This window comes from Haemaphysalis longicornis, unplaced genomic scaffold, assembly GCF_048455015.1.
Source record: "Haemaphysalis longicornis isolate Haplotype H1 unplaced genomic scaffold, Haemaphysalis longicornis Haplotype H1 scaffold_5, whole genome shotgun sequence".
Taxonomy (NCBI): Eukaryota; Metazoa; Arthropoda; class Arachnida; order Ixodida; family Ixodidae; genus Haemaphysalis; species Haemaphysalis longicornis.
Genome location: NW_027526385.1, coordinates 96,550,123 through 96,573,650, shown reverse-complemented (window position 1 = coordinate 96,573,650; position 23,528 = coordinate 96,550,123).

The following is a 23,528-nucleotide window of genomic DNA, read 5'->3' as shown; positions in this document are numbered from 1 at the left end:
AGACAAGAAACTTTATTCACTCCATTAGTTGTGATTGTGGCAACTCCGGATGACCAGTGAGCGATGTTCTCAGTCAAGAACTGCCTGGCTAGGCGGCCTTCCCTACCCTAATCACAGGCCGAAGTTGGCAGCGGGGGTTGGGAGCAGGGGTGGCCAGTGACGGCGCCCAGTGTGAAGGGGTAGGGTTGGGTTTGGGAGGGAACTTTGGAGTGTCCGGGCATATCCAAAATATGTGTTATAGCGTCCCTGATGTGGGACGAATGATGCATGGAGGTTGGTATTGGGTGGGAAACATTTTGTGCCAAAGCGAATTGTGGGGGAAAATGGTAGTTTGGAACTGGGAAAGTATGACTCCTTCCTTTTTGGTAGGTTGATTATGCGGGTGCGGAAACTCTCTCCACCTTCAGGAATATCGCCATGTTTGGACACAGCTTATGTAGGGTGGCTTGTGGTTCACGGTGTCGCCACTAACCTTCGTAAAGCCTGCTTAAAGTGTCCCTATAAGGGCCCAGCGAAGTGTAAAAGGCTCAATTTTCCACTTAAAACAAGAATATTGCCTTCATGGCCACATTAGGGGAAATCCAGACATGGTGTGACTGGTACATATTGACATTAGGCTCACGAAGTAATGGAGGATGCCGCTGATTTGCGATGGAGAAAAAACCCAGAGCAAAAAATAATTCCCAATTTCTGCTACTTCCATCGACAGAAATAAGAATCGTTTGCTGTGGAAGTGGCAAATAAGTGCTAATGCAAAGTTATAATGAGGACACCATATCGTAAAGAGTGCGGCGCGTGACCAATTGTCCAATCTAAACTCTAGTAGAGTGGTGGCTATGCAAGAAGTAAGCCATATAATACACTTGCAGCTAAAGGTGGCCACTGGCATATACGCAGACTCAATAAATGTTGACCGCGCATCTGCTTGCATCGCTTGCAAAAGTCTTCAAGAGACGGTAGCCTTCTGCCACCCCTCCCACGCATCTGCCTCTCTCTACTCATCCACCCCGCTCTTACAATAGCCCTTACTTTCTCGGTCCGCTCATTTGAGGTTTTCAGAGTTTAATTTTGGTGCATTTCGCAATTCAGCGCCATCTGTTGGGGATGTGGAGTCCTAGCCCTCCATCCACGACCGAAGTCTCAGGCGCCAGCCTTGACGCATTCCGTAGTAAAAACATTGTTTTCAGCGTGTTTTTAGGGGCGAATCCGCTTAGTGGCTGTTTGGGTCTCCTGTCGCCGTCGTCGTAATCATCGCCTCATGTAGTCATGGTACTAAAACGCCAGGAAACTCGTTTACGCCTCACACTAGAACGTAACGTGTGCTAAAAATTGCCGCGTATCTGCTCCTTTCGTTGCAAATATTGACAAAAGACGATAGTCGACTGCCGCCCCTGTAAAGTCAGTGCCCCCCTTTTCCTTCCCGCTCATCTTCCATGCTTTTCATCTCCCGTATAGTTCCTCCCAAGATAACACGCCAGATGTTTGCTCAAGTCAATTTAAATTTACCGGGTTTCATTGCTTCATGCCGGGTACTACGATACCAGCGCTGCCGTATGAAGGAAACGCGCGTGATTCGAAGCACCCTACTACAACGTTTGTAAACCACATTACCCTGTTTCACGTGCGTTCCAAGCAGAACGTGGAACCTGTCTAGTAAAACTTTTCGTTGCTGTTGCCATTTCATTTTTTACCATGCCGCCAGGAGCTATAGTAGCGCGGGCAATAGCAGACAATGGAGTGACTGTTTTTTTCTGAAGTTGATGTAGTTATCGCAACAAACAAGCATCCATGGTTTCTTTAACTGCAAATATCACTTATGTATTGATTTTCTGCCATATATGTGCGTAATGTTTTGTCCTTGTTCAAAAATGTTGACAAATATTTAAGTTTAAACAGACCAAAATTTAAACAGACCAAAATTTCTCTGTTTTAGGTTCCCCAAGAAAGGCTATCGTCTCTGAAAAAACACCGGGACACTCTTTTACGCCTCGCACTAGAGAGCTTCGTGCTTCAAAGGCAAGAGACTTTTACAGCAAAGCTGTATACCTCTACCCCCCAAACGGTTTCATCTCCGTTATACACTTAAACACTGCATGCTTCGCTTCTCTCCACGTCTCACGTTAGTGGAGACGGCCCGTGATTTTTTTGTATGCTCTTGAGAAAACTGGGCGCAAGTCTACTTTTAATTTTTTTAATTGCAAATACCGGTTGTGTGTTGACGTCCTTCTTCAAATATTTCTAATATTACCTTTCTTCTGAACCACGCAGACAAAACTGGAACGTTTTCTAGAGGTATTAGATGGAATGCGTTTTGCCTATATATATTGCTCACTCAAGAATTCTTTTTACTTTTTGTCCGGCTGGAAGAATCGAGGGACAGGCAGGCAGGCAGACAAGCAGGCAGAGAGACACACACACACAGACAGAGAGACATGCAGACAGAAATTCGCATATGAGTAGCCCAGCAAAGGCTATTATTATTCTCTCTTTCTTTAATATTCTCGTCTTATTTAGTGTTTCAGTTTACGACGCCTAATATTTCCAGCGCTGCGCTTAACCGTCTAAAAACAAGGGAAGACTGTACACGCCATTCTCACCTATTGCAACAGCGAGGAGGGCTACAACCACAGCGAAGAACAAGCCGACGCACGAAAATATGACCAAGCGGATGACTCGGTTCTCATTTGGCCGCCTGCAATTCAACGGTAGACTTCGTTGCCACAGAGAGTTTTGAACATACGAAAAGTAATTAAAACAGCTAAAGCAGCGACCCAGTGGAACAGTATGTCTTTGCAACCAAGCGTCTCCTAGGGATGCGACCCCACCGGCGGGCGAAGCTCGGGCTACGCAAAATGCCTTTAGGGATGTTCTCAAGCTATTATAACGTCAACCCAAAGTCTGTGCACGGCTATAAAAATTAGCAGTGGCTTAGCTCGGCGATGGCAGGATATACGTAGTGTGAGCTAAGGTTCATCTAGTTATTGTTAGGTTTCCAGGTTGTCTAGGATTAGCTCATTATCATGCTTAGTGCTGCTCAAACGATTTCCAATCCAATCCAATTCAATCCAATCCAATTTAATCCAATTCAATCTGGTCGCGGCGGTGGCGGCCCCGGCGCGCCGGCTGTGCGCCGTGAGACGTCCCTGCTCCTCGCGCATGCACAGCACGGCTCTCCAGGAGCCATGCTTAGCTGCTCAACTTCGGCCACTGTAGCTCACGCTACAAAAGCGCCAGGCTGTACAAAGAGTAGTTATTCCCAGAAGCGTCCCTTAAATAAGCCCCCAAGCATTTACGCCTCTTTGCTTTCACTCGTGCGGTGTACTGGCTCGGCTGGAGGACATCATCCAAGTCCCTTCCCTTTTCCTTCTGGGGCTTACGGGAAAACGAAGCGGCAAGGTTGTTCTTTTTTTACCCGAACTGTGTTTTTGTAAAGCCTGCGCGGGTTTCGGTATCGATTTTAAAACGAAAGCTTTTTTTTGACCAACGGCGCCCTGTCAACAACAAATGCATTTTCTTACAGATCTCCGAAAACTCTGATAAGTTATCTGGACACACGTGCCTGAAACTGGGCTTCCATTGCTTCAAAATGTTCACTTGAAAATCACGAAGAAGGAACGGTTACAGGTAAGACAATACAGTAATCGATTATAAATAAGGGTACAACAGCATAACTTTATCTCATAAACCAAGTGCCGCTGTACAGTTAGATAATTCGTCGATGTGTTTACTCAGTGTGCGAGAAATTGCCGTATGGGTTCGTTTTTTGTTTGCGATTTAGGTCTTTGAAGGTTTGAAGATCGATTGGACGCACTTTCAGCGAAGGATCGACGCACTTTTAGCGAAGGTTTTGGCTCATCTGGGGCACCATTTTTACATTAGAAAGGTTACTCGCTTCTCCTAAATTCCTTTAGATAAGGAGGGCCAGAATACTTCTGTCAATGCCCTCACATCGTTTTGTCAAAGTCGCTTTGAACTCCAGGCAGACCGTACAACAGCGCAACAAGTCTGACGGCCTTAAGAAAGATCACAAGTATATTTATACGCAGAAGCTTTCCCAACAATTACGCTGCTGGCACGACTCGTTTTTGTCAGTCAACATTGCTTTGCTCAAAAAATGGGAAGCTCTTGATCCAGGTCCGCAGGTAATGGGCAGGGCCTGAAACCCCGTGACGTCAAAAGCAGTATACAACAAAAACAATATTTCTCAGGGGTGTTTGCTGCTCTTCGTCGTATTCGTGATGGCAGCGGGGGTTGCTTCGGCGTAAAGAAATAAGAAAACCGCACGGCGCTTTGCTTCAGCGCTATGCCACGGAAAACGCATAAAGGCCTGAATACATGAAGCGAATATGCGACGAAAAGTCGACGAACAAGGCCCGGCGGGGTCCGCCCGACGCGCGGCGGCGAAAAAGTCGTCTGCTACCGATCTCCCGAGGAGAGAAAACGCCGGAAGTGGCAAACAGCGCACCAAATCTAGCCGATCAGGAGGTCTCGCCGCTCGCCCCCATTTCCGCCTGCTCCGCTTGTCTGCGTCGTCTGCTGGGCGTGATGTTCACCGTTCACGTCGGTGCACACCCTTGCGAACCTTACGACCACACAATGTCCGTCCGCGCCCGTGCATATAGCATTTACATTAGCAAAAAACCCCACAAGCACCGGCAGCATTCGAGACTGTGTCTGGTAGACCAGACAGAGTTAGTGTCAGCCGTCTTACCCATTGCGCTACGACCGTGAGTTAGTACCCGAGGGTCAAACGGCTTACTCCCTCACCTGTAACGGTGCGGAGAACCTTAGGACCTCCCAATGTTCCTCCGCATCCATCCGTGCGCACACCACCATCAAGCGAAAATCAAACAAAATTCGATGTGAGCCGTGAGTTGCAGTTGCAATTAGGTAATAATCAAGGTGCAACTCACGGCTCATATCGAATTACGGTCGGATGTCACTCGGGGCAAAATTTCGATGTCATTTCGAGTCCCAGTACTCCGCGCCCTCGCCATCATACAGGGAGTGGAGATCCGCCATTTTTTCCCGCAGGTCCCCTGCCTTACGGAAGTGACGTCAAATAAAGTTCTATTCTACTCTATTCTATTATATGCGGATATGACCGGGTATTGTTCCCTGCTCGAAGGCTCGGAAAGCTTTTTGACGGTCGGTACTTATGATAATGTGCTGAGCGTCGTGATTAAAAGGAGTGATAGCTTCGGTGCTTGCGATTTAGTGTTTAAGAGTGAGATGAACGCTGAATTTCTAGGAGGGGCCGACTAGAAGATAGAGTTCTCGCGTCACCCACAGAATCTGTGTATGTGACAGAACAGTATTTGTTTCCCCGTGTTATATTTTCTTCAGCCAGCGCAATCCCCCTTAACAGGACATACCACGAACCTTGCGTAACGCGCGTCCTATGAAATTTTGTGCAATCGTATTTGTGGTGAAGGCTTAAAAACGTCGGTGTAGTGGGGAACTGGTATCGCTAGCATCGCTTAATTTTACAAACGATATGTCGTATGCCACTGGCGATAGTTTCCGCGTCCTCATAACATTTCTATATTGCTTCAAGTGTCTTCCAAATATATACCAGAGTTCAAAGTTATATTGCCTAAATATATTGCACAAGTCTTTGGAAGCAAAGGCCGTTTAAGGACCGTGCCTATGTTGGATTTATTTATGTAATATTGTTCTTAGTTTGTGTTCCAAGAGTGGCGTCATTTTTACAGCCAACCAAGCGGTGTGCGCCAAGTGTCTTTCGCAGCTACACAGGAAACTACTCTGTCATAGGGCTTAGTAATAGGTGATGCTTACTCCTCAATGCCGGTATCTGAAAGGAAAGAAAGAAATCGTGTTGATTATTTACGAATTCATGTGAAACGTCTGAACAGGGGAACTAGTTTCGGGCAAAACAGTGCTACGAAAAACGCGAGTTGTTCACATCGTGCCAGGTACCGACATCCTCAAATTCCCAGCAGCTGTTTTAGAGACGCCCCGCCGCGGTAGCTCAGTGGCTAAGGCGTTGTGCTTCTGAGCTCGGAGACGCGGGCTTGATTCCCGGCCGCGGCGGCCGCTTTTCTGATGGAGGTGAAAAGCAAAAAACGCCCGTCTGTATGAGATTTCGACGCACGTTAAAGATCCCCAGGTGGTCAAAATGGATCCGGAGCCCTCCACAACGGCGCGCCTCATTGCCTGCGTTGCGTCGGCGCGTTAAACCCTACGATCAATCAATCAATTTTTTAGAGACGAAAATATTTCCCGGGGTACACAACCCCCAAAATTTTGGTCAGGCTGCGTGTCTATTCCTCGATTCAGGCTTCCGGCAAAAAGTAAGAATTTTCGAGCCAGAACTATATAGCCAGGACCTTTACAAGCACAGGGTCGCGGGTTCTATTCTCGGACGCAGCGGCCACTTTTCTGGTGGAGGTGAAAAGCAAAAAACGCCCGACCGTGCTAGAATTTTTGCCACGTTATTTAAAGATCCCCAGGTGGTCAGAATTAATTCGGAGCCCTCCACTACTGCGCACCTCATCGCCTGCGTTGTGTCGGCACGTTAAACCCTACAATCAATATAAACCTTTACGAACCAATACCTCTGTAGTCACATTTCACATGTGTCAACATTGCTGAGGACACAGAAAATATTAGGTGTATTTGATGTGAATGAGAAATGCACAACTGGTATTGGTCGTGTTCTTTTAATTAGAGATAAAAGTGGGGCCTATATTTTGACAGTAAATAAAAATAAGTGTTAAATACAAGAATGTGACCCAACAATACAAAAAAAGCTCACGCGAGCCTGGACTTCGTGTCCGTATTCGATATTCTAATGTAACAGAAGTTTCCGACATATGGCGCGCGCAGTGGAACGCGGGAAAATTGAACTGACTTCAGCAGACCTCTTAAGCGTTTATCGGGGGAGTATGCAAATGGAGGGCAAGGGCATGACAGTTGGGCGGGTGACAGAAGACAGGCATTTAATAGCAGATGCGGCAGAAGACTGTCGTCTTTTGGGGATATTTGCGGCAAAGCGAGCAGATAGGCGGCCAAAGTTTTACTCGCGATAGCATAGATGAGCACTCCTGGTTCGTGAGATTTATTGCCGTTTTGTTCGTGCTTGTGCCCTTCCAAACAATGCCTAAAGGAGCCATGAAGACAAAATGCAAGTTTGGTTCCTTAAAAACATTGCCTGGTTAGAATCATGCTGACACCACGTTTAACGTTAACTTCGCTCAGATAAGCGGTGTAATTACCAAAAAATGGAATGGCCATGCGACCCACTAACTCATTTCCCGCAACAAAACCTATGATGTCATACCAGCCAGCTCTGCTATTGGCAGAGGCCGGCAAAAGGAAACGCAAATTAGGCAGAACTTATAAGCTTGGCGAACGAGCTATTTGCGCTAAATTTAGGGCACATTGTTTTTATAGCAGTAAGAATAGTGGGAAAAACAGTGGAAGCTATGAAAGCACACGTAAACATGGAACTAGCGATACGTACTGCTGTTGGTACTGCGCGCACTTGCTTTGCTTAGATGCACAGCCCTGCCGGGCTTCGGGGTTGTCTCAGACGTCACGGGCCGATTGACGCAAGCGACGGTGTCTTACGTGACCATATTTGTCGAGCGAGCAGCATGTTTCACAAAACAAATATTTTCTCAGCGAACAAAAACAAGCCAGGTTTAAATACGGTCACAAACAAACCAAAAGCAGAAAACGGTTTGCCGCGGTGTGGGGGCGCCATCTAGGTTGACTAACAGTAAGTAAGTCTCCGCTACACACCAAGTTGAGCTGAAAGATCTGTTCTTGTGGTGTCATTGCAAACGTCGTTCCAACCACGGAGTAGTTCCAACACATGTTTTCACGCGAGAATGAACGTTTTAGTTCAAATTGGTTAATTCTGCAGTGAATAAAGCGTCGTTTGCTTCCGGACAAGCGCTGGGTCACTATAGAACATGGAATCTATCGAAAAAAACAAACTTGTTTTTTGTCTTCATGCTCCATTTAAGCAGTGCACTTCCGGCCATTATAACAAAATCGGGCCGGCCTAAATAGGAAAGGCATTACATGCTTTGGAAGAAGTGCAGAACGCTAAAGAGCCTCTTAATCACATCTGGTGAAAGGTAAACCCGATTGCGTTCACTGGCATTGTCGGCAATCTGGCATCAGGTGCTGTGCGGCAAAATATAGCGGGAACAACCCCCTCTCCCCATACCCCGGCGCATGGTTGGAGAATACTCGAAAACATATTACAGTTTAGCGGCAGATTAGGCAAAGAGCAACCAGCAGCTGTTACATAAAAATAACGTCGCTTGGCACGTGCCTCTGGATGGTAACCGTACTCGCTAGTACGACTAGTAAACACGCACGGGGGATTTCGCTTCCATTAGTAATATAATAACGAAGGCACTTATGTCTTGCACTTATTTGCCTCCGCAACACGGCGCTTCTCTTCTTAGCAAAGCATGCGCGTGAGCAGTGCCGCCGACCTAAACAGGGCGTGGTGTGCAGCACTCCAGTTTAGGCATTATTCGACAGTTTCTATTGCGGTGCTCAACAAATTCGTGTTTATTTATTTATTTTTATTTATTTATGTATTTATTTATTTGTTTATTTATTTATTTACGTATTTATGTTTATTTATTTATTAAGTCAGTTCATCTAAGTTTTTTAGGGGAAGGACACTACATGTGGGGTGGTGATTACATTAATCTTTTCACAGAAAAGAAGGGGTACAGTAAAACAATGAAAACAATATAACCGCCGTGTCAATTCAGGCCATACAAAAGAAAAATGGATGGGCGGAAGAAGGAAGGGGTTAAATTCATCACGCGCCAGCGACGAATACGGTGTTGGTGATGTAAAGATGGGGGATAACGCATACCACTAACGAAAATCAGCAGTAGAAATCCTTATGGCATCGGTAATACGGTTGGTTGCAGGAATTTAATTATACAAGGTCACTTAAAATTTCAGAATCAAATTTAGCTTAGGCTGTTCGCTTCAATTTCTTGAAGTTTAGCACACAAGATATATATATGTATATATACACTTACGAGCATGCTCTTGGTCAGGAAATTCGGAGAACTCTGTGGAAAGAAGGTGAGTTTCTTAAAAGATGAAAAACCGACTACGAAAGACCCGCGTCGTATGAAATGACGACGCATCAATATAGATTGAAGTTTACCAAAACACCATAAATTTTGGCTGAGAAGGATGCGTGCTTACTGTAGTACATTCTCCAGTGCATTCAGTGCCTCACGAGGACAATTATAATTTTTGTATCTGACCTTCAAAGGCAGAATAACGTGAGGCAACAATGATAATTTGATCTGGATAAGATTTTTTGGTGATCTTTATAATATAGGCTGCAGGTAATGTTAGTGTCACTGTTATGTCGGCTTGTGAAATACAGCTTTCTTACTTCTTGCTTCCAATTCATGTCACTGCTGTGGTTGTGCACTCTAATGGATAAGTTATGAGCTACGCTTTCATCGAATTACGACTGACCACAGCGGTGCCTACGTTCATTTACACCGTGTTCATGACACCAGCTTGAGCCCCTCAGAACCCTGGGGCAAGTGCGGGGCGTTTCGGGCTGATTATAGGTCAATTATATTCTGTGCGAGCTTTGAGGTGGGCTTCGCAAGCACCCAAACGAAAATTTCCGTTGGTCCATTATGTTATTGCTCCAGCTCCGAATGAGCCCGAAGGTGGCGTGGGTACCGGTGGCACGGAGCAAGAATTATTGTGGAGGCAGATCAGGGATTACTCGGGCAGCGCGATGAAGTCACGGCGCCGGGCACGGCACCGATGCGCCCTCTGTCGCGAGGCGCCAAAAAGAAAACACGCGGGGCGCCCTTCCCGAAAAGGCTCGCCGGTTCAAGGCCTGTAAGTGCATAGCTGGCTGCCGTCATGGGCATACGACGCCGACGAATCCCTCACGCAACTGGACTTTCATTAATGTCGGTTTCCGGAGGAAGGAATGTTCGCGTTTCAAACATCGTCATTGCTACACGAAGGGGCTTTGATTTCTTTTTCGCAGGCGAAACCCACAATAAACAGAAAACTTGTGACTGAGATGCTAGGTATGACCAGTTCCAGTGAATGATGGTTCTTATCCTATATGCCATTAGTTCATGTTGAGACTGTCCTAACTTTCCCGCCCTGCCTGTGCAACACAGAAAGCGCCCGCAAATCTGATTTGGATTGGAAAAAAAACTTTTATTGGATTGGAAAAAAACTTTTATTAGATTGGAAAGAACTTTTATTGGATTGGAAAAAACTTTTATTCGCAAATCTGAGAATCCCGCGAGAGGCGAGAGCGACGAGAGTGAACCACTCGTGACGAGAAGGAGGCGTCGGCAGACATCATTTGCTCCGGGATTGCTTTTAGTGCTTCATTTCAAGCGCGGTACGGCTTGTAACTAGGGCAGCATTTAATAACTGCTGCTAAAATGGCCAGCACTTCTATTCATATATTTTACAGAAAGAAATCTGGCAACCTTTACAAGATATTTGATGATATTACAATTTTTTTGCGTCGCGTCCGTAGGAGATGTAGACTATGGTAACGCAAGCTGCATTTCCTCCTCTCCCGCGCTGTCCCAGCCCAGCAGTTTCCCCTCCTTAAATACTTTTTTCTCCGCGACCGGTGGACGTAAATAAACAAAAGAGAAGAAGTCAAAACACGTAGCGACATTATTACGATGTGTAGCTGTTTCCTTAGGGAACTGGCTTGCCGGTTTCGTTGCCGACTGCCATGCGAGTCACCCACAGTAAAGGGCACACCCCTCTAATTCTAACTGGCTGAGAGGTTTGGCATCGCACACGCCCTTCCATGTGGCGGAAGGCTCAAACGAAGTTTAAACGGCTCGGCTGCCTCTTCGCGGATTTTGAAAGGATCACAGCAATATCGATTCAAAATTGCTTACTGCAACGCTTGACTTCCCTAAATGCAGGAAGGTAATATCGCGGTCACACTTAGTGGGAACACGGGAGCGCCTGGCGCGAGTTGCTACTACAGCATCCTTACGGCGCTTCGCGGAAACAGCGCGCATGCGCGTTTCGTGGGAAAGGTGAGTACAGACCTCGTCGCGCGCAACGCGTCATCAGGCGGCAGCGCGTCGTCTGCTACTTGTTAGCTACCGCCGCTCAAGAAGCAGTCGACGTGGCCAGTGGCCGCCGTGAACGGCAAAAATAAATACTGCGGCGCTGGAAACAAAGTTCACAGTTTTCTTTTGCACGCAAAAAAACGGTTGATGCGAGGAAGCAAGAATGAATATCGGTCTTTTTCTACGACGCGCACCGGCATTCTGCGGCCGTGAAGATCTAGCATGAGCCGTCACTGCGAGCGGTGGAATATTTTCAATGCTCGACCAACCTGACGATAAGCGACCACCATGCGCATTACTTGCAGCGGGCGTCACAATCTACAGACCTTCATCTCTGTGGGCGTAAATAAGGACGAATATCGGCTGATTGCGAACCTCGCTTGAAACCAAAAACGCGAGTCTTGGCCTTGCTATGCTCCTGTTCCTTATTTTTTTATCTCCTTGCGTTTTGTGCAATGTTGTCAGCAGCAGTAGCTCCTAGTTTGTTTTTTAGTTTGTGTATGGCTTGCGGCATAACTAGGTTTCCTGCAGGTTGAGGAGGACCTTTGTTAAACTGGAGAAGCTGGCTAACCTGCGATAAGAAGTTGTGCAGCCTGAGAGCATTAGGGGGAAGCTAGCTGCTCAATTTCAAAGAATTTTTATTTCACGGCCTAACCCAGCTTATATCGGGGAACAACCCGGACGATGTGGAAGTGTCCCGTTCTTGGTTTTCTGGCAAAACACACGCGCAACATCCTCGTCTGGGCCTCAGTGAAAGTATCATAAACTGTGGAGTGAAGCCCACTTGAGAACTTCCTGTTCTCATCCGCTAATTTGGTGAGAGGGGCGGCATGGCAGCTAAGAATAAATCATACGTTTTTCGCGCAGCTTCAATCTAAGTACCGCTACACTGTTTATATGCCCCCGGGGTCAGCAGCAGTGGTCTATAATAACACCACAGACCCATTGCCGCAGGCGATATCCTGCAAGTGATCTTGTAGAACATCCCGCCCATGTGCAACGCGCGTCTCCTTGAGTGGGAATAATACAACGAATTTCGGGGCGCAATTTCGAATCTCGGGTGAGGATACACCAGTCTACGCTCACCCGGTGTTCCCGGTCGTCGTTCCATAGGTGAGTTACAGAAACTATTAGCACAAGTCATGGTGCCTTTGAGCCAGCGACGACTGTTTTAGTGATGCTTTTTTTGCTTCCAAATGGAGATTAGAGAAACTGCACTGTAGTTTCTTCAACCACGTTGGTTGAAGGTATTGCTACGCCTGTGCGGCTGTAACTTGTCTCTCAGCTCGCAGGGACGGCTCGTGCTGGCGATCTTCATGGCTGCAGAATGACGATGCGCGTCGTAGTAGGAAAAGACCGTGATTCATTCTTGCTCCCTTGCATGAACCGTTTTGTTCGCGCGTAAAAGAAATCTCAACTTTTTTCCAGCGCCCCGGCATTTACTTTCGCCGTTCACGGCGGCCACTGGCAAAGTCGACTGCTTCTTGTGCGGCGGCAGCTCGCAAGTAGCAGACGACGCGCTGCCACCTAATGACGACAAGCGCGCGACGACATCTGTACTCTCCCGGCCTCCGCAACGCGCATGCGTGCTGTTTTCACGCGGCGCCGTTAGGATGCTCTAGTAGAAGCTCGCGACACGTGCTTCCGTGTTCCCACTTAGTGTGACCGCGATAGTACATTCACATATTCATGAAATGAAACATTCCGTTTTTGGCGCGTGGCCATTACTAGAGTCATTGGGGGATTTTTCGCGGGCGCTAGCCGTCCACAGCAGACAAGGTCATCAGCTGTCATCATCAAACGTCCACCACGGGACAATACAGCAGCCAGGGGCAAGCGCCCGTGTGAAGTTAGGATCGGTTACAGCGACAACTGGAGTGTGAACAGGAGGAGGCAGCAGAGGAGATATTGTTTTGCGTTGCCTCTAATGACCCATGCGGTGGTCTGGCCGATCCCAACTCCAAACTGGCTGGTATTCGGTGGCCGCTACCGAACCTCCCACTCAGCAGACTGCCGGTCTTCGGCATTGCAAAACGCCCTAAAATGGGGTCCTTTGCCCATGAAAATACAAGCGAATTTCATGTGCGTGCCAAGCGGGCGCCCCGGCACCGTTAACCGCGGTCGCAAGAACCACTAAACGGGCTGTGTGCTTTTCTAGCGGCCATATAAACAATGCCCTTACCTCGCTAGCGCTTCGAGATGGAGATGAATCGTGAATGCATCAGCCCCGTTTTAAAACTCTCCCTCAACCACGAAGTAATGCTCTCGCTTCTCAGCTATTCAGATGGAAAGGCAGACGTCATTTGCGATGTCCCGTTGCGCGGAAGCAAACCATTGGGACAAACTTTGAATTCGAAGCTGTACTAACTAGCCTCAACGTAAGCATTGGTTAGCGTGGTAGTGCCGGAAGCCAAAAATATTTTTATCGCGTTTACAATTCGTAGGGTGGAATTCTTGGCTATTCGGTTCGCCCAACCGAACCCGCATTTATATCCAGCATGTAATTGAAAGCAAGGCAGCAACGCAGTGGAGCTATTTCGCCATAAAGCGCCAGGGCAAGCCACATACCCGTCACTGTAGAAAAATTTTCCATCTCTGGAAAGGGGCTGGAGGATGCGACCGGGGTCAGAACAGTGCTGGCGGGCTGAAAAAACTGTAGCACTGAAGCTGGTCGTGGTGTTGGCGGTGGTGGTGGTTCCAGTCATGTGTGGTGATGGCGGAGCTCGTTCCACAAATGCTGATTGGCTGGCGGTGTCAAAAGGTGTGCTATACCCGTGCTGGGGATTGGCTAAGGAAAGGGAATTAGAAATAACCGTGATGTATGAGCAGAGAATTAACATAGTCTCTTTCCAGGGTGCCACCCGGGAGTGCTATACGCACTACACTACAGAGACGTCCACCAACGTTTCGCAAAACAAAAATGCTGCGTCTAACACTACTTCTCTCTCCCTAAAGTAAGGAAACGTAACGTAATCTAACCTAACATAAGAAACTATAACCTAAGAAAAAGAAGCAATTATTTAAAAAAACAAAACGCAACCTAAGGAATGCACATTATAATTTATCTAAAGTTGAGAGGAAATAAATAAGGCAGAAGGTGAACTCGAACTGTCCCCCGTGGTGTTTGAAAGCTAAGACGGAACCAGTACACCAAAATAGCAGACGCCGTTCCCTCTGCCAGCCTTATCTTAAATATTTGAAAATCTTCTGACGGCACTGTAGCCATGGCTGCAGGGCTGAGCTTAATGCCAACGGACGGAAATTTCACACTACGATCAATTTAACATGCAGAATTTAAAAAGCCCCGAAGCACGTGACGTTGAATACGGGGCCCAGCTGGATGGCCTGCCAGTTGCTGCAATAACCGAAGGGATAGCGAATACGACAATTTTTAGGCACAAAACGCAAGGAAGAACGCTCGACGGAAATGATGACGGGAGCTTGACTGAGAAAATAGAGCCTATGAACGGTGTACTCAAGAAAACAGCTATGAGATGAGGGAAATCTGCACCAAATCAAACTTTTTTCCTTCTACTGCTTCTTGCTAACCTACCACCTCCTCCTTTTCGTCCTTTCCTACACCGCCACGTTGTTCTTGTTCTTCGTCTTCTCCTCCTCCTACTCCTTCGTCTCCTGCTTCATTCCATCCTCTCTTCTTCTTCTTCTTCTTCTTCTTCTTCTTCTTCTTCTGCTTCTTCTCCTCCTCCTTCTCCTTCTCGTCCTTCTCGTCCTCCTGCTCTCGTCCTCCGCCTTCTTCTTCTTCTTCTTATTCTTCCCCTTCTTCTCCTTCTTCTGTGTCCTGCGGTGCTGGTGTACACCTGTTCTCCTCACGTGCCGTCTAGTTTAAGTGTTAGGAGGCACACACTATTACCCAAATTGTACGTTTCCAATTTATACTTTTGTTATATTTTGTAGAGTACACACTTTAGCCCCTCAAACTTTACGATTCTTGTCCAATCGCCCAAAATAGAACACCAACAACAACACCTCTTGTACATCCGTTGGCAACGTACGAAAGTCTTGCTGCTACTGTGGAGACCCGAGTACTGATTCCATGGAATCAAGCATGTTCTTTAGGGACTAGGGGTGTCGGCGTCTCCTGGCGTCGTCGTCTCATGTTGTCATGGTACTAAAACAACGGGACTATTTTTCCAAAGTCTAGCTCTAGAACTTAACGGGTACTAAAGGGAAAGTGCATAATGGATACAACCGGTGGAAATAAACTACCATAATTTAAACATTTGTACAACGCTCCCTAAGGGTGAGCCAGGGCGTGCACTTGCAAAAAAATGGCCGCATATCTGCTACTTCCGTTGCAAATGCCGTGAAAAGACGATAGTCTTTATCGGCTTTTGCGAAGTAAATGCCTCCCTTCGCTTTCCTACTCACCTCTCATGTTGTTCCTCTTGCGTCGCGCTCCTCCCAAGCTAAAGACGCCAAAGGTTTGCTTAAGTCACTTTAAATTTCCCGCGTTCCACTGCTCCAAACCGGGTGTCTCGATGCGAACGCTGCCGTACGGCGAAGACGCACGTTAGTCGAGGCGCCCTACTTCAACGTTTATAGAACCGCGTTTCCATACTCCACGTGCGTTGGAAGCAGAACGTAGAACCTATCTAGTGGAACCTTTCGTAACTCTTGCCACTTGATTTCTTCAAAAGCCGCCAGAAGCTATATGGCGCGGGCGACAGCAGGCGACGGCGGAGTGATATTTTTTTCTTCAGTTGATGAAGTATTTATTCTCGCCAAAATCAAACATGTACAATTTTTTTATTAAGGAATGCTGCAAATATCACTTCTGTATTATTTGGTTGTCTTATATATGCGTAATGTCTTGTTGTTCTTCAACAATGGGGCTCTTCGATTTACAGTCTCGGACTCACCGCGGACTCCCCGAGAAGCAGTCCGGCATTCGATTTTCCCATGTATCCCTATGGCTTCGGGGAATCCTCGGACTACCCGCGGGCTATCCGCGGTGAGTCCGAGACGGTAAATCGAAGAGCCCCAATATTGACAAGTATGAACATTACACCGGACTTAGACGGGCACATTTAGCTGTGACTATATAAGACTATTGCGCAGGCATTGCTTTACTTTGACCGGGTGGCTGAATCGAGTCACAGACAGACAGACAGACGGACAGACAGACATACAGACATACAGACAGACCAAAATTTCTGGGTTTAAGTAGCCCAAGAAAGACTATCGTCTTTAAAACATCGCTCTCCCTGGTTCACCGCTCATTCTTCTTTCCCCTCCCATTTCCCTAAAACAATGTTGTTTCTTCCTACCCTCGTCCTTCGAGCGGCTCACGCAGCCGCCGGAAGAAACAAAGCAAGCCCGGCACGAGCGGCAAGGCAGTGATAGGCCATTCTTGTCTCGCCTCTAAGTCACCTGCAGCTGACGACGTACGGTCAGTGCTGGTGCGACTCCTACACCCAAGGTCAAGGACTCCCGTCTGGTAAATCCTGTCACCCAGTTCGCTGACCTGCTGCGTTCTCCATCTCTGCTGGAGCGGCTCGAAGTGTCCACCAAGCAAGGCCTGCCTTCCTTGACGGACTCGGGTTATGCGGGAGACACCGACGAGCCTTGCACTGCTGCCCCCCCCCCCCTCGTTGTGACCGACCCTCACCTCGCTATCCCGATCAACCAGGTGCACGACTTGCTTCTTCCATGCCTTGCTTTTACCGCCTAGACTCGTCAAAGTGGGCGTTGCCGCCGTCGTCAGCGGACAACTATGAAGCCCACGACAACAAGATACTGTGCGTCGAAGTAGAGGTGCCTTCCAACAATAGTGAGTTTGGAAAATTGAAGGGTTAACGGGGTCGGTGCTATTATCACCTTAATGTTGGCGCGGTTTCTTACTTTGAATGATGATGAAAAAAACTTTATTATAGTCGTCACTGTTAAGACGGAGTCACTGCTTGGGGGTAACAGTGTACTCGTCCCTTCAGACGGCGGTCAGGAACCCATGGGCCCTGGCGGCGTCTTCCGCCAGCTGGACGACTGCTGTTTGGACGTCGGGTTGGGAGCTAAGCAGCGCGGCCTCCCATTGCTCGTGCCTCATAATGCGTACACCTGGTGTCTCCGGTTTACTGGGACACGCCCAAACCATGTGTTGGAGAGAGAGAGAAAAGACTTTATTCAAAGCGTCCTGCATGGGAGGGAGCAAATCCGGCTTCGCAGGGCGCGGTGCTCCCCCGTCTTACACTACGTCTACAGTCCTATAGGCGTGTGTCGGGCCTAGATCCCGAGGCTACCATGCCCCGGCCCCGCTCGGACTACTCGGGCTCCCTCTAGGGGTTCCCTTTCGCCTCTGCAGGGCCAGAGCTGCCTCGAGCTGCTGGACGGCCCATCTCTGGTCCTTCGGCTCCGCAGAGCCCACACACTGTCTCACACGCGGCGGGTACGCACCGTCCTCAACACTGTCACAGCCCCACATGATGTGGGCCAAGGTAGCCGTCGCCCGCGCACACATGTTGCACACCTCACTCTCGAAGAGTTCCGGGCACACGTGGCGCGCGAGCGCCGGGGTCAACACCGTCTCTGTTTGTAGTTGGCGCAGCCTCACCGCCTCCCACCTGGTTAAGTCCCGGTGTGGGGGCGGGAAGCCGCGTCGCTGTTCGCGGTGCCACTTGAGGATTCCGCCGTAGTCCGTCAGGGGATCCTCTTCTGCCGTTACTGTCGCCGCCTATTCGGAAGCGGGGGCCGCCGCGTCCCGGCACGTGGCGAGACCACGGGCCGCGGCGTCCGCCTCCTCGTTGCGGTTCGGTACGTCTGGTGTCAGGTCTCGGCCCGCGTGGGCCGGGAACCACTTGAGCGTGACCGGCGTCGTCCCCCGGTCGTCTCTTAGGATCCTCGCTGCAGCCTCGCACACCGCTCCTCTGGCGAAGTTGCGGATTGCAGTCTTGCTGTCGCTCAGGATCGTGTGCACACCCGGGGCGCTCAGGGCCAGGGCGATTGCCACCTCCTCCGCCTGGCTCGCTCCCCGGACGCACACGCTGCACGCGGTCTTTAGCTCCCCCGTGGCGGCGGTCACCGCCACCGCCGCGAAGGTGTTCGGACGGCTCCTGCTCCTGGCGGCGTCCACGTACACCGCCCCGTCCTCGTCGCGATACTTGCGTAGCAGCGCCTTTGCCCGCGCCGCTCGCCTCTCCGCGTTGTTGGTGGGGTCCACGTTCTTGGGTAGCGGATACACAATCAGGCGTCTGGTCGTCTCGTCCCGCAGCGGCGTTGACTCGGGGTCCGGCGCTTCTGGGGCGCCCATGCCCACTCGGTCCAGGATGCGGCGCCCGACCGCGGAGCGGCCTAGGCGCGCCAGTTGGGCTGTTCTCTGGGCCTCGCTGATCTCCGAGAGTTGGAGCGTGGCGGCTGCGGCGCCGCACCACTTGCACTTATCTGTGTATATTTCTGGAAAGTTGCGGTGCCACAGGGCGGGGTGTGGGAAGGTGTTCGATTGTACCGTGCGCCATGCAACCGATTGCCTTCTGCTAAGTGTACGATGAGCGGGTGGAAGTGTGCGTCGGCCTAATCTATAATGCTGGGTAATTTCTTGATATGTAGCCAGCCTGTCCCTCCCCCCCGTCGATGACGGCACGTTGTCTTCGAAGTCGGCCTGGTAGCTGAATCCTCGGGCCGCTTCGTGTGCCATCTCGTTTCCCGGGAGAGACGAGTGTGCTGGTGTCCATAGCACGTTTAACGGATATGTCGTGAGTGCAGGATTGGTTTGCTTTGAATTATCTTGGCTGCCACTTTGGATATTCTCCCTCGTAAATAATTTCGCAGTGCGGTCTTGGAGTCGGAGATAATGGTCGTGGCCGACGTGCCCGCAACGGCCAGAGCGATGGATACTTCTTCCCCAATTTCGGGATTAGCCTCTGTGACGGAGCATGATGCGACCGTATTGCCCTGCTGGTTTACTACAACAGCCACTGCCGCTCTTCGTCTGGGGTAGTCCACCGCGTCAACGTAGCAGACCTCTGAGTTGGAGTGGTACTGCTTGTGAAGTGCCGTGGCTCGGGCCAGCCGTCTCCCTTTATGATGCTCCGGATGCATATTTTTAGATAATGGGGCCACACTGAGGTGCGTGCGTAGCTCGTTCCCAAGCAAAATTTTTGTTCCGTGTTGGTCGGCGTAGGAGATGCGGAGAAGATATAAGATGGCTCTTCCGGTGGCGCTTGCGGCTAGTCTGTTGTACTGTGCTGTGCGCTGGGCTTCGACGAGTTCGTCTAGGGTGTTGTGTATGCCCATATCCATCAGTCGTTCGTTAGAGGCCGAGATTGGGATGCCTACTGCAAACTTGATGGCTTTGCGTATAATACGCTCAACTTACTACTTTGAATGACAACGGCTTTCGGGAGTTGGGAAAACAGAGGGAGGTGATGCACTGTGCTCGGGCGTAATACGTTCACCTACTCTTTTGGCGGGAGCGCAATTTTCGTACTCCACGTGACGTTTTTGTTTTGTTTCCAGAGCACTTTTATGTGCAGACCTTTTTCACCTGCTTAAAGTGCAGGCGTCCTATTTCTGCACAACAGCTTGTGCCGGAAGGCTCATTGTACCTTTGGGATCGGAAGGCGCGTATTCGCGGTAGATTTTTAAGGACGCTGGTCTTTCTTGGGCTACTTGAACGCGAAAATTTTGGTCTGTGTGTCTGTCGGTCTGAAAGGGAATTTTTATTTTCCTCCTTTGGCATACAGAAATACAAAACGCTCGTGGTCCCAGGCTCTACCACGTACGCATACATAGTGCATCTGTTACGTTTGAGAACATCACGCCTTGTTGGTAGCCGAGGGGATAAACACTTTTCACAGAATGACGTGAAAACTGCCATTAATTGCTGCATAAAACAAGCACAAGTGGTGTACATTCGTAGGCACAAAGACTGCGCTAGACGGGCAGCCGGTGCCCAGTGGGAGGGAGGTACTTCGCACTCTTCAGGCACCAGCGCGCTTTACCTAGCATTGCAGATGTTTTAATCTTGTAACATGCACAAAAATAAAGCAATCATGGTTTTAGACTTTACCACGTACACACCCATGACCCAACTGTTTTATTTGGGAGCACCAGGACGTACTGAACAACACAAAATATATACACTATTTATTTGGTGAAGTAGAAACTTTCCTTAGCAGAAGCGAAACAAGCATGCATGGCTTACATCCTTGAATGCGCACACTTTGCCCTGGAGTAGGGCCGCCAACACCAGGGTGGAGGGAAGAAGCGTATCGCCGCCCCAGGCGTTTGCGCCCTTTACAAGCTTCACCCGTCACATCATCTGGCAACTTATGTTCCTGTAAAACGCAAACCGTGTATTGATGTGGAGCTGAGGTGCACTGTCCGTCTTGAACTTCAATAAAAGGACAAGACCATTTTCGCAAGAACCTTTCGTCCCCCAAGAATTGGAGCTCTGCTTCCAGGTTTTCTGTTAGCTTCGTGTGAATATGGATCAGTATGATCTACTGGTTTCGCCGGGGACGCGATTGCTTGACAGAAATATACCTGCTTATACATAAGGCATGAGAACCGATCTTTATAACAAGTGCTGCTAACGGGGTTCTCGGGCACCTCCCGCCTTCCAGGAAGTCTGGTATACGAAGCTGTCTGTATGCCCTTCTCATTATGAGCCAGAATGTTTTAGCTACGGTGCATTAGATCAGTGAGCGTTCATTTGACTCTCTTCGATTACAATGTACACACTTGTCCGTTGATGTTGTACTCCATTTCCTTGGAACAGTTCTTGTCGGCAAAAATGACCACCCAAATTTCAATGTTAAGATTTGGGCTTCGCCCGGTACATTTGCATTGATCAGAGTGCGCCAGAAAAAGTTCTTTTGTTTCGTACCTAAGCTATCAGAATTTGCCCCGTGAAGTTTCTGGGCTAGTTCTACATTCCTCATGTCTTCTATCTCCCTTTCTAAATTATGAGTGGTTAACTACCTCTATGCTGCAATTACCTTGGCATAAAAGGTGGGTGCCTGAATTGCTTTGAGCCCGCACGGAGTGTACTGGAGAAATAACCTCGCCTGTGCCCCCAGAAAGTATACACTGAGCTGTCTAGCCGGATGTCCTGTCTGCAGTCCAAGGACCCTAAAAACACTTTTCAATGCATAGGTCACGGAGTAGTTAGCTACTGAAGGAATGTTCCACCATCCCAGTTGTTTGTGGAGGCCCAGATTTCCAGTTTTTACCAAAGCTGCTTTATCTGACCAAAACATACAAAATACTTCAGATGTGATTTTAACCGGTATGCGCCGAGGCAGAGCGACAGTGCCTGTTTAGTACCATATCTTCCCTGTGAACACGTTCAATGCCAAGTACCGTCTGACTGCATATGGGAAGTCGTATTCCAAAGCTTCATTACGTCTTCTTTCAGTTTCTTAAGTGCTTGATGCCATGTCCTAAGGGATACCCCGTTTGAAGTGTAAGTTACACCAAGGATTTCTACGTGTGTGACTACTGGAATGCTATACATGTCTTGTTTTGTTGGTGAACCTAGGTTTAATGCTTTACTGTTCGTGCAATTCAGTTTTGCGCTAGCTAGCTCAGAGTACTGCTCGAAGCAGTTAAGTACGTGCCCTAGGCTGTCTTCGTCTGTTAGGTACAGAGTGACGTCATCCGAATACGCTGTTACTTTAACTGTTTGACTTCCTTGTAGCTATGGACCTAGGATGTTCATGTTCGCTTGGACACTTTTTAAAAACGATTCTATTGCTAAGACAAACAGTAATCCGGAAAGTGGGCACCCCTGCCGGACAGCTCTTGTTAAATTCAAGCTAGTTACTACCTGTTTGTTGATGACTAGATCACTCTGCACGTCTTCGTAATGAATTGCCAAAACGTTGATGAACTGTTGTGAGCATCCGAAAGCTGTTAGTGTTGTGCAAAACTGTAATTGTGCTCTACTCTATCGAACGCCTGTTCTTGATCTAAGGGAACAAGCCAGCCTTTTTAGCCTGTCTACTTTTTGTAACCTGTATTATCAATCAATCAATCAAACAGCTCTATTTCCTTTGAAAAGGAGGAGTACGGGACTTAAAGCTCGAGCAGCTTGACGAGGTCCCGACCCCATTACAAGTTAGCAAACAGCAGCATAAAGATTAGTCAGGAAGAATGAATACAAATAAATTGACAAGTGTTAGATAACATCGAGTAATACAAAACTTGTGACATACCGCAAAAATAGTACAGAAAATTTCCTAGGCATAGTCATGAAGTGACGTGAACACTAAAAGCAGCAATCTAAAAGAAAAGGGTATAAAGTTCAAGGCATGTACTATTCCCGAGATGAAATGAGCTGGATGAAGCGTTTGATGATGTAGTTAGGGTTATAGGACGGATGAAAATCTTCATGGTTTAATAAATATAGCCTTAGTTTAAATAAATAAATAAACAAATAAATAAATAAATAAAAATAAAATAAATAAATAAATAATAAATTTAAGTTTAGACATAATAAATTATGTCTCGATTTAGCATGTTTAAGGCTTGGCAATCTCTGTCTGCAACTGAGCAGGCTTGCCATGATTGTATTACTTCTGGTAGCGTGAGTTGTAGACGCCTTGTTATTTCTGACGCGAGTAGTTTGTAGTCTGCCCCCAGCAGAGTAATGGGGTGCCAACTCGTTGGTTCGTTCCAATCCCTGGCGTGTTTTGGTATTAAGAGTATTCTGTCTCATTTAAAAGAGCGGGGACTGTATGACTTGCAAGAATGTTGTTCACGTGTGCACATAAGAAAGGTCCAAGGAGGTCCCAGAATGTACCGTAAAACTCGACTGGCAGTCCATCTACTCCTGGCGCTTTACTCTTGGGAAGTTTCTTCATTGCTTCTGTTAGCTCTTTTAGCGTAATTGGGGCTACTAAGTGTAGAAAGTCTTCGCCTGGTAGTTTTGGGAGATTTGCTCGGAAAGAACTTGAAATAATGCTGTCAATACCTTTGGTTGTTACGATGGAGGTCATTTCCCGGAAATGGGAAATGTACCTGTCGATGTCTCTTGGTGGAAAGTTTGCCTGATTAGACCTGTTTGTTTCTGTGTTCAGCTTCCTGTTTCGTTCTTATCTCAAGATTTCTGAGTTAGCGCTGGGAGATTGTCTGGCTCTGTACGTGCTTGCAGAAGTGGAGTAGAGCCTGCGTAGCCTGGCATGTCTCTGCTTTCAGTCTTTGTGATAACTTTGCATGAGTAAGGTGTAGGGGTTGCCTCGTCCTACTATTCTTATTCGTTTCAGGATGTTTGTGAGGATATCTGACTGTTGTCTGTGTCTGAGGTTTCTACCATCGTCGAAAGAGATGGTTTTTCATTATGTTTTAATAAGTCCCAGTCAATAAATTGCTTCCCTTCTAATGATGCTGCTATTCTGTTTCTTAAGCTGGCTTTACGTGTCCTGTCATATAATATGCGTGTGTCCAACTGCCAAGCTTGGTTACTGCTTGGGT